Raw genomic sequence first — 14,328 nt, forward strand, 5'->3', positions numbered from 1 at the left:
AAGAAGAAGAAGACGGAGGCTCCCGCTCAACGACGACAGCGGGCACTACCGGCGGGGTGGATCCAGGGGGATTTCCTCCCCTCCACGGTAACGAAGAGCGACATGCTGGAGCTGGTGGAGCAAGGCCTGATCGAGAACGAGTCGTGGAGGCTGCCGGCGGAGGGCGAGACGGAGCCGGCGCCTCGGGGGGATGAGCGCGTCTTGCTGCTCAGTCACGTGTACCGAGGCTTCTCTCTGCCTCCTCATCCCTTCTTCAGAGGTATAATGAACCACTTTGGGGCGCAGCTCCACCATTTCCCCCCCAACGCCATAGCTCATCTCTCTGCCTTCGTCGTGCTTTGCGAGTGTTTTATCGGTTGCCCTCCTCATTGGGGGCTCTTTAAGTACATCTTCTCCGCCAGATCCCAAACCATCAAAAGACTTAGCCACTCGGATGACAAAACCCATCTCCTCCAACTCTGCGGAGGCTTAGGCTTACAGAAGAAAAGCAAATGTAGCTATCCCGCTCTTCTGTTGTCTGAATCCGTTAGGAACTGGCAGTCGACTTGGTTCTACTGCCAGGATGTCGCTTGTCCGAATGCCGCAACTGGACTGCCACCTTTTAGCCTGGACCGACCGGCTCCGCCTAGGCAGCTTGCGTTTACGAAGATGGAAAAGATCCAGATTCAGCCTCTGGTCGACGCGCTGGTAGATGTCGCCCGCAAGGGAGTCACCGGCATAGATTTGCTGGAGGTTTTTCTGGGTCGGCGTATCCAGCCTTTGCAAGGTCGACATCATGCCATGTGGCACTACACGGGGCCTGAGGACTCCACTTGGACTCACCCTGAGTGCGTGACCGGGGAGGTTGTGGCGGCATGGGTCCGCGGCATCACAGTCGCCTGCGATAACCCCAGAGGAGCCCAGCGAGTGAAGCCCTTCCGCGCAGACAACCCTCCTCCGAATGAGGTGAGAATACCTTGTCGAGTGCTTACAATTCCCTTAGATTTTCCGCTTTTTCTTGCATCACTGTCTGACGTCTTATGTTGTCGACCGTATCTTGTGCGGGCGTGGATCAACTGGTATTCCCCCGTCTCGAACGGGAATCCGGCGGAGGAAGAGGAAGGTAGCCAGGAAGGCAGTGTGGAGAGCGCCGAGTATGTCTCAGACAGCGGGGAGACGGAGGAGGAGTCCGAAGAAGAGGAGGAGGGGGATGAGGAGCAGGGCTCGCCACCCCCACCACTAGAGCCTCGAACTAAGCGCCGTCACGAGTGCCCCGTCAGCTCCCGTGACTCCGTCGGCTTCTCCAGCGGCCCCGAGTGCCCAGTCAGCTCCTCCCGTGGTTCCGAGTGCCTTGCCAGCTACTCCCGTGGCTCCGAGTGCTCGAAGCACAAAGAGGACCAGGGACGCTGCTGCTGAGCCTGCGGGCCAGCCTTCCAAGGTGATACCTCGGAAGGCTCTGCCGCGGATGAGGATCGCCGTTCCCGTTGCCTCAGCGTAAGTGTCTTGTTCTCTTATCTTCTTTCAGTATTTGATTGAACTCATGTTTATTGGTCGAGTGGATTTTAATCGATAGAGCTGCTACCTCCGCCACTTCTCCGCCACGCGAGGAAGACGATCCCATGGATATGGACAACGTTGCCACATCCCAGCAAGGTACGTCATGACGACTCCGAGAGCCCAAATTATTGTTTCGCGAATTCTGTCTTTGATCTTGCCTTTTTTTCTGTGGTCTCACGTCGTTCAATCGGGCTTCCTTCAGAGGTGATTCATGTGGAGGAGGACGACCTGAAGAGGTACAAGCAAGCTGCGGTGCCTGTCCTTGAGGTTGTTCCATCTGCTACTACTCCCGCCATGGACGCGCCACCAGCCGAGACGATGCCGTCGATTGGAACGGCGCTCATCGCTGCTGAACCGACTGGAGCAGGACTTGGGATGCCCAAGGAGTCTCTAGTGGTGCCAGGTCCGTCGACTGTCCAGTACGACACCCAACGCCTCCCGGAAGATCAGGTGGGAGCTGCCAAGGGGGCCATGGTGCAGGCGGAGTTGATGGCGGGTGATGCCAAGAGAGCGTACGATCCATCGCGTCTCTGTACAAGAGAAGCTTGGAACTCCGGGAAGATATCCGAGTAAGTGGGCTAGTAAGTATTTACTTTCCTCTTGTAACCCAGTGGGTGTTTAAGCAATATACTCGGATGCAGTATGATTATTTTGCAGTGGGTTCACTCTTAGTGAACCCAGTGGGTGTAGTCCCCGAGGCTTCTGTCGAGTGCTTGCACCGGTAGTTGTCTTTATATACATTTTCTTTAACTTGATCACATCAAAACTAATCTATTCGAATATTACCGGTGGGGGCACTCCGAGTGCACTTACTAGAAGTAGTCTCCGAGAGTAATTTTACTCAGGTCGGGTAGTAGTAGTGTCATAGGCTTGTTTTTGTTATTTAACTCAATAGGGCGGACCTGTTTGAGCTTCATGGCAGTGGGGTCACTCTTAGTGAACCCACTGGGTGTAGTCCCCGAGGCCGCTGTCGACTGCTTGCGTCGGCAGGGGTCTGAAGAACTTCGAGCTTTTATTGTTTTCCTTGTTGAACTTGTCTGATCTTCTCTTGGCGCTGGTTTGCAGAAGACTTGCGAGATGGGGTCAGCGTACAACGCTCTGAACGCTGAAAAGAGTCAGCTTGCTGCGGAACTGGAGGCAACTCTTCGTGACTTGGCTAGTGTGAAGGGCGCTCTGGCTGAACGGGAGATGTCCTTGGAGGAGTCCCGTGAGGCAAACAAGGCATTGGTGGCCAAAATGAGAAAATGGGGAAACAAAGAACCGAGCTGATGGGGCAGATGAAGGTGATGAACAGGCAGTGCATATCACAGGAGAAGTACGTCAGTCACTAGGCAAGGAAGATGATTGCGCTTCTCGGTGGTAAGTCCTGTTTTTCCGAGTGCTTGTTGACTGTGTATTTCATTCTGCGCTTACTTTCTGCTCGTCTTGTCTTTGCAGATTTTTGTATGGACGCTGAGGCTGAAGAAGCTGACATTGAGCGGTCGGTTATTCTGAACATTCCACTCGGCGAGGACGCCAATCGAGATATGCTTCGAGCGCACATTCGCCTGGGCAAAGTGGGACCTTTCATCAGTCGACTGAGAGAGGTCGTCGGCCGAATTGACAAGGAGCTGTGGCCCGAAGACGAGTCCCGGCAAGAGATGGAAGGGTTGATGACTCGGCTTGAGGACGTCCCGAACCGAGTGCAGGCGTGGAAGAAGTCTGCTGCGCGCTGTGGTGCGGACGTGGCGCTGTCGCTGATCCGAGTGCACTGCAAGGAGGCTCGCGAAGAGAAGCTGAAGGCGTTGCAGGTTGCCAACACCAAGAAGCTTCGATTCGAAGATTTCATGGAGACCTTCTTTGAGAGCGCCACTCGCATCGCAGACGGGATCGACCTCGACACTTTCGTGGAGCCTGCCAGTCCCAGTGCCAGTCCTGACGACGCTTGAGAAAACTTTTACCTCGGTATGCCGAGTGTTACTTGTATCAAACTTTGGCCACTTCTGTTGGCCGTCACATTCGTGGTTCAGTGTGGATAAGCTTGATCTACACCGAACCGACTATCTTTAAACCAACTTTGAATTGGAACCGAATATTTTGCTCTTCCTTCGACAAAAAATTCTTTGTTGAAGCTAGTGGCAAACATGCGAAGCATGTAGTTGTCAGTTGTCTTGACATCTGCATGAGCATCAATGAGGGTCTGCTAAGCCTCCGAGTGGATTTGGAGGATACACTCGAAGTAATATTTTTACTTAGGCGATTCTGGATCGCAGTTAGGTCTCCGAGTGCGGCGTCTCGTGCGCACTCATAGCGAGTTGATACTCATGTAGTTGTCAGTTGTCTTGACATCCACACGAGTCTCCAGGAGGGTGTGCTAAGCTTCGAGTGGATCTGTAGGATACACTCGAAGGAAGCTTTTACTTAGGCGATTCTGGATCGCAGCTAAGTCCCTGAGAGCGGCATCTCATGCGTACTCGAAGGGACTTGGTACTCATGTAATTATCAGTTGTCTTGACATCCACATGAGTCTCAATGAGGTTCTGCTAAACCTCCGAGTGGATCTCTAGGATACACTGGAAGGAAGCTTTTTACTTAGGCGATTCTGGATCGCGGCTAAGTCCCCGGGTGCGGCATCTCGTGCGCACTTGAAGGGAGTTGGTGCTCATGTAATTGTCAATTGTCTTGACATCCAGATGAGTCTCAATGAGGTTCTTCTAAGCCTCCGAGTGGATCTCTAGGATACACTCGGAGGAAGCTTTTTTACTTAGGCCATTCTGGATCGCGGCTAAGTCCCTGAGTGCGGCGTCTCGTGCGCACTTGAAGGGAGTTGGTGCTCATGTAATTGTCAGTTGTCTTGACATCCACATGAGTCTCAATGAGGTTCTGCTAAGCCTCCGAGTGGATCTCTAGGATACACTAGAAAGAAGCTTTTTTACTTAGGCGATTCTGGATCGCGGCTAAGTCCCCGAGTGCGGCATGTAGAGCACAGTCGGAGAAAGTTGGTACTTAGGCAATTCTTGATCGCAACTAAGTCCCCGAGTGCGATGTTTAGTGCACACTCGGAGAAAATTAGTACTTAGGCGATTCTTGATCGCAGCTAAGTCCCCGAGTGCGACGTTTAGTGCACACTCGGAGAAAATTAGTACTTAGGCGATTCTTGATCGCAGCTAAGTCCCCGAGTGCGACGTTTAGTGCACACCCGGAGAAAATTAGTACTTAGGCGATTCTTGATCGCAGCTAAGTTCCCGAGTGCGACGTTTAGTGCACACTCGGAGGAAATTAGTACTTAGGCGATTCTTGATCGCAGCTAAGTCCTCGAGTGCGACGTTTAGTGCACACTCGGAGAAAGTTTGTACTTAGGCGATTCTGGATCGCAGCTAAGCCCCCGAGTGCGACGTTTAGTGCACACTCGGAGAAAGTTTGTACTTAGGCGATTCTGGATCGCAGCTAAGCCCCCAAGTGCGACGTTTAGTGCACACTCGGAGAAAGTTTGTACTTAGGCGATTCTGGATCGCAGCTAAGCCCCCGATTGCGACGTTTAGTGCACACTCGGAGAAAGTTTGTACTTAGGCGATTCTGGATCGCATCTAAGTTTTTTTGAGACCGGAGTCTGCGAACGCGGAAGAATTTTGAACATGCGAAAGCTCAATCTGCTTTGTATTACTTCAACGATACTTGTTCTTTACATTGCTTCAGTCGACGGTCACGTGTAGAAGCGCTTCAGGAGATCTCCATTCCATGCTCGCGGCTCGTCCGTTTCCCTGTCGAGGTTGTAGAGTCGACATGCTCCGTTGTTCAGCACCTTGGAGATGATGAAGGGTCCTTCCCAGGTGGGAGCCAACTTGTGAGGTCTCTGCTGAACCACTCGGAGCACCAGGTCGCCTGCTTGGAATGTACGACTCCTGACGTGTCGCGCGTGAAAGCACCGCAGATCTTGTTGATAAATGGTTGAGCGAGTCAGTGCCATCTCACGCTCCTCCTCTAGAAGATCTACTCCATCTTGCCTTGCTTGCTCTGCTTCAGCTTCGGAGAAGAGTTCAACTCGTGGAGCGTTGTGAAGCAAATCACTCGGAAGGACTGCCTCTGCTCCGTAAACGAGGAAGAATAGGGATCGCCCTGTAGATCTATTTGGGGTTGTGCGGAGACCCCACAGCACCGAAGGCAGCTCGGTGACCCATGCGCCGGCAACATGTCCCACTTCTCACAGGATTCGAGGCTTCAAACCTTGCAGAATAAGTCCATTCGCCCGCTCTGCTTGCCCGTTTGTTTGGGGATGCGCCACAGATGCAAAATCCACTCGGATACCTTGGCCTGTACAGAAACCTTTGAATCTATCCGAGTCAAAGTTTGTGTCATTGTCAGTGATCATGCTGTGCGGTACCCCGAATCTGGAGATGATGTCCCTGAGAAACTTGATGGCTGTAAGGGCGTCGAGCTTCTTGATGGGCTTGGCTTCATTACACTTTGTGAACTTGTCGACTGCCACCAACAGATGTGTGAATCCCCCTTGGCCTGTCCTCAATGGAGCGACTGTATCTAATCCCCACACTGCAAACGGCCAAACAAGAGGGATTGTTTTCAACGCAGATGTTGGCTTGTGAGACTTGTTAGAGTAGAACTGACAGCCTTCACATCGGTCGACCATATCCTTTGCCATTTCATTCGCCTGCAACCAGAAGAAACCGACTCTGAATGCTTTGGCAACGATTGCCCTTGAGGAGGCATGATGACCGCAGGTTCCCGAGTGAATTTCTTCCAGGATTAACTGTCCCTCCTCTGGGGAGATGCATCGTTGAAGGACGCCTGAAACGCTTTCCTTGTACAACTGGCCATCAATGATAGTGAACGACTTTGACCTGCGGACGATTTGTCTGGCTTGGACTTCGTCTTCTGGTAATTCTTGCCTCAGGATGTATGCAATGAACGGCACAGTCCAATCGGGGATGATAGCAAGAATCTCCATGATCAAATCAACCACAGCAGGGACTTCGACTTCAGTCGGATCTGTCGAGCTCTTTGGCTGTATTGGTTCCTCTGTGAAAGGATCTTCTTTAACTCAGGGAAGGTGAAGATGCTCGAGGCAGACGTCGCTCGGGACTGGTCTCCGAGTGGATCCAAGTTTCGCCAATTCATCAGCTGCTTGGTTTTTCAATCGCGGAACATGGTGGAGTTCTAGACCTTCGAACTTTTTCTTGAGCTTCCTCACTGCATTGCAGTATGCGGTCATGGTGGGGTTCCTTACGTCCCACTCCTTCATCACTTGATTAACTACCAAATCTGAATCGCCGTAGACCATCAGGCGACGGACGCTGAGTGCGATGGCCATCCGCAATCCATAAAGGAGAGCCTCATACTCTGCCTCATTGTTGGAGGAATCGAAGTGTATCTGCAACACATACTTGAGTTTGTCACCTTTTGGCGATATGATCACAACGGCAGCGCCGGAGCCATTCAACATCTTGGACCCATCGAAGAACATTGTCCAATGAGCCGAGTAGATGTCGGTTGGTTGCTGTTGTTCTACCCATTCTGCTATGAAGTCAGCCAGAGCTTGAGACTATATAACTTTCTTGGCCTCGAACTTGATGTCGCAGTATAACATCTCCATCGTCCACTTCGCCACTCGGCCCGATGCGTCCCGATTGTGGAGGATTTCTGACAACGGAGCATCAGAAACGACAGACACCGAGTGGTCTTGGAAATAATGAGCTACCTTCTTCGCAGTCATGTAAATCCCATAGATAAGTTTTTGATAGTGGGGATACCTCTACTTGGAAGGAGTCAGGACTTCGGAGACATAATACACTGGCCGCTGAACCTTGTACATGTAAATCCCGTAGATAAGTTTTTGATAGTGGGGATACCTCTGCTTGGAAGGAGTCAGGACTTGAGAGACATAATACACTGGCCGCTGACCCTTGTATGTTTTGCCTTCTTCTTCGCGTTCGACTGTGAGAACAGTGCTGACGACTTGATTTGTAGCCGCGATGTACAGAAGAAGGGGTTCTTTACTGAGCGGAGCAGTAAGAACCGGTTGGGTCGAAAGTAGGACTTTGAGGTCGTCGAATGCGATTTGGGCTTCGTCTGTCCACTCAAAAGTATCTGATTTCTTCATGAGTCGGTACAGAGGAAGTGCCTTCTCGCCGAGTCGACTGATAAACCTGCTCAAAGCCGCTAGGCAACCTGTGAGCCTTTGAACATCGTGTATTCTGACCGGCCGCTCCATTCGGACGATGGTCCCGATCTTTTCGGGGTTGACGTTGATTCCTCGTTCGGAAACGAAGAAACCGAGTAACTTTCCGCTGGGAACACCGAATGAACACTTGGCTGGGTTGAGCTTGATATCATACCTACGAAGGTTGGCGAATGTTTCTGCCAAGTCAGTCAGCAGGTCGGAACCTTTGCGTGACTTGACTACGATATCATGCATATACGCCTCCACATTTCGACCGATCTGGTCAAGGAGGCATTTTTGGATCATGCACATAAAGGTTGCTCCTGCATTCTTCAAACGAAATGGCATAGTGATGTAGCAAAAGCACCCGAATGGGGTGATGAAGGCTGTTTTTAATTCATCAGGGCCATACAGACGGATCTGATGATAGCCCGAGTATGCATCAAGGAACGACAGACGCTCGCAACCCGCAGTCGAATCGATAATTTGATCAATGCGGGAGAGCGGGAAATGGTCTTTCGGGCAGACCTTATTGAGATGCTTGAAGTCGATGCACATTCGGAGGGACTTGTCCTTCTTGGGCACCATGACAACATTGGCGAGCCACTCGGAGTGGTGTACCTCGCGAATGAAGTTGGCTGCCAAAAGCTTAGCCACCTCTTCTCCGATTGCCTTCCTCTTGTGCGCAGCGGACCGACGCAGGCGTTCTCGGACAGGCCGAGCAGCAGGATCCACATGCAGTCGGTGCTCAGCCAACTCCCTGGGTACACCTCGCATGTCAGCGGGCTTCCATGCAAAAATGTCCCAGTTCTCACGGAGGAATTGGATGAGCTCGGATTCCTATTTAGGATCGAGGGTGGTGGAGATGTTCGTCGGAGCAGCGGTGTCGTCCGTCGGGTGGATGCTGACCTTCTTCGTCTATCCCACCAACTGGAATGCGGACTCCGAAGCTGGCTTCTTCGAACGCATCAAGTCAGCGGGGCCGACTGTCTTCTTGTACTCGTCGAGCTCGAGGATAGCCATCTGTTGATCGGCGATCCTCGATCCCTGCTGCAGACACTCCTCGGCCCGCTGCCGATTGCCTGTGATAGTGATCACACCTTTTGGGCCTGGCATCTTCAGCTTCAGGTACACGTAACATGGACGGGCCATGAAACGCGCATACGCCGGGCGGCCCAGAATCGCGTGGTATGCACTCTGGAAGTCCACCACCTCGAACGTCAGTTTTTCCTTGCGGAAGTTCTTGTCGGAGCCGAAGACGACGTCCAACGCGATCTGGCCGAGTGACTTGGCCTTTCATCCAGGGACGACTCCATGGAACTGCATGCTACTCTCGCTAAGTTTGGACATCGGGATGCCCATCCCCTTGAGAGTGTCAGCGTACATGATGTTCAAGCCGCTGCCGCCGTCCATGAGGACCTTGCGCAGTCGGACTCCTTCCACCACCGGGTCGACGACCAGGGCCTGCCTCCCTGGGGTGGGTACGTGTGCTGGATGATACGACTGGTCGAAGGTGATCGCGGTCTGAGACCATTTGAGGAATGTGGGGTTGGTCGGGGTGGCCATGTTCACCTCCCTGTTCACCAACTTCAGTCGACTCTTGCTTTCAGCGTCAGCAAAAATCATCAGTGTGGCATGGACTTGGGGGAACGGATCCTCCTTGTCCTCCTCATCCTGTTCATTGTCCTTTTCACTCGGCTGCCCTTCGCCGAGCCCCTGGATCAAGAGGTGACATTGCCGAGTGGTATGCTTCAGAAATATGGCGTTGCCCTCTTCATCCATCTTCGTGTGGATTGGACATGGCTGGTCCAGGATGTGGTTTCTGAACTGCTTCTTCTTGGGGGTGAACTGAGCCTTCCCCTTGCCCTTGAACTTAGCATTGGTAACGGCTGCGGCCTCTGCCTGCGGAGTGGACGGAGCTTTCTGCTTCTGCTTCCGAGTGCTGTTCCCATCTCCATCGGCGACTGCTTTGTGCTTGCCGCTACGAATGTGGTCCTCTTCTTCGCCATTTGCATAGCGTGCCGCTATCTCCATCATCTTGCTCATGGAGATGTCGCCTGTTCGACCGAACTTCAGGTACAGATCTCTGTACCGCACGCCTGCCGTGAAGGCGCAGACTGCTTGGTGCTCTGTGACGTTCTCCACCGTGTGGTAGAGGGTTGTCCAACGCTGGATGAAATCGCGTAGGGGCTCATTCTGCTTCTGGACACAGTGCTGGAGCTCAACGAGACCAGCAGGGCGTTTGCACGTCCCCTCGAAGGTCCTGACGAAGACTCGGGCCAGATCTGCCCAGCTATAGATGCTTGAAGGAGCCAACTGGTTCAGCCACGCTCGTGCCGAGCCGTCGAGCATCAGGGGGAGATGTTTCATGGCGACCTGGTCGTCTCCACCGCCGATCTGGACTGCCACTCGGTAGTCGTCCAGCCACGTTTCTGGCTTGGATTCTCCTGTAAACTTGCTAATCCCCGTCGCCAATCGAAAGTTGGGAGGGATGTCAGCCGAACGGATGGCTGGACTGAAACACTCGGGGCCAGAGACGATGGTCCTGCTTCCACTCGGACGATCTACATCGTGACCATCGCGGTGGGCCCGGCCCCTGTCGACCCTCCTTTGGGCGATATATCCTCTTGCGTCAGGTCTTGGATCATAAGTGTCACCGACCGAACGCCGATCATCATGATGTCGAGGGCCGTAGGGCCCACCCCGCAGAGGGGTGCGTGAACGGCGACGATCTTCGGGATTCATGGAACGGCTGCCTCCCCTGTGTTGCTGATGAGAACCGGGGCTATGAACTAACCGATGCGTGTTCGCGCGAACAGAACTATTGTGGATCCTGTTGTGCGATTGGGAGACCGCCGAATTTTGCTGTTGCGCCGTGTGCAGCAGGGCACGGATCTGCTCAATCCCTCTGCCAGCCTCTGAATCAGTCGGCTGGAGGGAATCGGCTATCTTGGCGGCGGCAGCCAGGTTGAGGACGGGTGTGTGGAACACCTCCACGTTGCTCTGACGAGTGCGCCGACTGGCAGAACGGCGGGGCTGACGACGAGCGCCGGATGTTTCGCCGACCTCGTGCTCGTTCTGGCCAGTTTGGCGGGGACTTTCATGGGAGTTGGCCATGTGCACTTCGGCTGCAGGCCCGTGACCCACGTACTCGGAAGGACACTCAGTCGGAACTAAGTCCGAGCACTGGGACGACGACGCAACTACAACCGACTCGAGAACCGCCACTTGTGAAGATGCGCTCTGGCGCGCCTGGGCGTGTTGCACCCATCGCTGGAGCCGCGGACGGCGAAACCGCTTGTTGCGGCGCGTGATGGGGGCGAAGGTCGACACCGGAGCCGACTGCTGGAGAAGAAGGATGCCGCGGGCGCCGGCACGAAAGTGCGTAGCCCCGTGACTGGGGAGCGCCTCGATGTCGAGAGGAGCATCCCGAAGCCATGCCGAATCGTCGACGATGAAGGAGAGAGCGTCGAAGAGGATCTCATGACCCATGCACAAATCTCCACCGGACGACGTGATGAAAAGATGTAGTCGCAAACTCGACGAAAGTCGCTTAGACGCCTGCCCTACGGTGGGCGCCAACTGTCGTGGGTATAAGTCTGACAGTAGATGTGTAGGGTACGAAAGGATGGGCAGAGCCTTAGCTACGGCGAGGTTGTATGAGTTCAGGCCCCTCTACGGTGGAGGTAAAAGCCCTACGTCTCAGTGCTCTTGGGAGCTTGATGTCGAGTGGAATATGGATTACAGTGAATTGCTAACCCCTGCACCAGTGGGGAAGGGCGACTTATATAGAGTGCGCTACCCTTCACAACGGTTCGGTGCACAGGGGTGGAGTAGTGGTGATTAAATGTCTACGTTACTGGTAACGTATGCCATAAATGCTAATAAAGGTACATAAAAGCGTATGACCGTTGCCCTCTAGGGGGGGTTACGATGTACAGAGTGGAATCCAGTCGGTAAGTTTGATACGCTCCGAATGCTCATTTCCGACTGGATGATGGAGGAATCGTCACCGACTGGATGAAGGGAAGTCCTTAATTCAGTCGGAACTGAGTAAGGGCCTTGTCCCTTATGAAGGGTAGTCCTTGGGTAGGACCTATGGGGCAGGCCTATGACCCTACCCTAGGACTATAACCCCATCAGGTACTATGGTAGATCAAAGGCTTTTTCGGGTTGTGATGGAAGTAAAAGATTTTTGTACTAGCTGAATTAAAAGCCTAGTATTATTCCATATATACAAATAAACATTAAATTTTAAAATATTATAAAATAAATGTTCTTTGAAAAATATGTTTGAGAGTGCATGAAATTTTCTTAAACAAAGCATCTTAAAAGAATTTTCTAATCCCAAATATTCAAGTTTAGAATGCATAGTAACCTTCCTAAAATTATGCATTAACTTTGAAAAAAAAATATAATTCAATGGTTCCTAACTAAACCAAATCCTTCTTCAAGCATATTTTTGGACAAACTACATGTTTGTAGAGAGATAAAAGGGTGTTGGACTAATTCTTTTTTATAATGTAAGGTCAAAATGACAAAAAAAATCAAAAAAAAAAAACAAATTAGGTTTTACTATCTAACGTTGCTTTGTTTGTCACTATAGATTCACATATCACAATTACAATATATCTATCTAGTACTGTTGTGATATTTGAAAAAATGTAAGTATTTAGAAATATTAATACCTATGCTCCTGAAAAATTAATGCATATACTCGACATTCCTTTGGAGATGTCTAGATGCCATTAAGGTAGTATTTTACTTAAGAAATGATTTTTTATGTAGGGGTAGATTTTTTTGCAAGGTTTTATTTCTTTATATGGAGATTAGATATATGTTTTAATCAAATATGAAATCCTTTACTCGGTGAAGTTGATGAGTTAGTGTTGGGTAATCTAGGTGAAAGGACGTGGATGCCGCCTAGAGGGGGGGGGGGTAAATAGGCGCTTTAAAATAGTCATGGTTTAGGCTTAAACAAATGCGGAATAAAACTAACGTTTAATTAGTCAAGCAAAAAACATAAAACAACTAGGCTCACCTATGTGCACCAACAACTTATGCTAAGCAAGATAAACAACTACAAGTGATAGCAAGATATATATAACAAGAAACAATATGGCTATCATAAAGTAAAGTGCATAAATAAAGGGCTCGGACAAGAGATAGCTGAGGCACGCGGAGACAACGATGTATCCCGTAGTTCACCCCCTTGCGGATGCTAATCTCCATTTGGAGTGGTGTGGAGGCACAATGCTCCCCAAGAAGCCACTAGGGCAATGCAAGATGTCGTGATTCCACTAAGGGACCCTTGAGGGCGGTTGCCGAACCTGTACAAATGGAAACCCTTGGGGCGGTCACCAAACCCATACCCTTTGGCAATCCTTGGGGCGGTCACCGAAACCCGTACAAATTGCTCAATCTCCACAACCTAATTGGAGACCACGATGCTTTCCCGAAGTTTTACACCACAATGATTAAGCTCCGAGGCACCACCAACCGTCTAGGGCGCCAATGCACCCAAGAGGAACAAGCTCTAGGGTGCTCAAACACCCAAGAGTAATAAGCTTCTCAAACTTCACTTCCACGTATCACCATGGAGAACTCAAACCTATGCACCAAATGAAATGGCAAGGGCACACGGAGTGCCAAGTCCTTCTCTCCCAAATCCCACCACAACAACTAATGCTATGGAAGAAAATGAGAGGAAGAACGAAGAATAACACGAAGAACTCCAAGATCTAGATCCAAGGGTTCCCCTCACAAAGAGGAGAAAGTGATTGGTGGAAATGTGGATCTTGATCTCCTCTCCTTTCCCTCAAGAACTAGCAACAATCATTGGAGGGATTGAGAGTTAACAAGCCCGAAGAAGGTCAACAATGGGGGGGAGGGCAAACACGAGCTCAAAGGATAGGGTTCAATGGGGAAGAACCCCCTTTTATAGGAAGGGAAAAATCCAACCCTTACCCCCTCAGCCCGCACACAAGCGGTGCTGCCGCTCCAGAGAGCGGTACTACCGCCCATATGAGGTAGCGGTACTACCGCTGCCAAGAGCGGTGCTATCGTAGATAAGAGGTTGTACCGCCTCCTACTACCGCTCAGGATCCATTGAGAATTCCAGCCCGAGAAAACATGGACGGAATTAGCGCGGTAGTAAAAAGTGGTACTACCGCTGCCAAGCGGTACTACCGCGCTGAACTACCGGCCAGAAACCACCCAGTCCAACACAAAAAGTGTCGAGACCCCGAGGCAGCGGCACTGGCCAAGGGCACTACCGCCCGAGAGCGGTACTATTGTTGACCAGGGCGGTACTACCGCAGATAAGAGGTAGCACTGCTGCTAAGAGAAGTACTACCGCTGGGGTCTTTCTGGACCAGAACAGAAGCAACAGATGAATGCAGGAACACCAGAAGTGCCATAACTTATGAAAATGAGCTCCGAATTGAGCAAACTCAAGCTTGTTGTATTCAGGACGACAAGAGCTATCCAACGGCGATGTGAACCCTCTATGAATGTGAACCCTCTATAAATGAAGGACCGTCAAAAACTCCAACATCAAAAACATCATAGAAGATGCATATGGACTCTGTTTTCGATGAACTCGAGCTTGTTATGAAGATGACCATAAGCTCTAAAAC

The sequence above is a fragment of the Hordeum vulgare genome, chromosome 1H (assembly GCF_904849725.1).
Source record: "Hordeum vulgare subsp. vulgare chromosome 1H, MorexV3_pseudomolecules_assembly, whole genome shotgun sequence".
NCBI lineage: Eukaryota > Viridiplantae > Streptophyta > Magnoliopsida > Poales > Poaceae > Hordeum > Hordeum vulgare.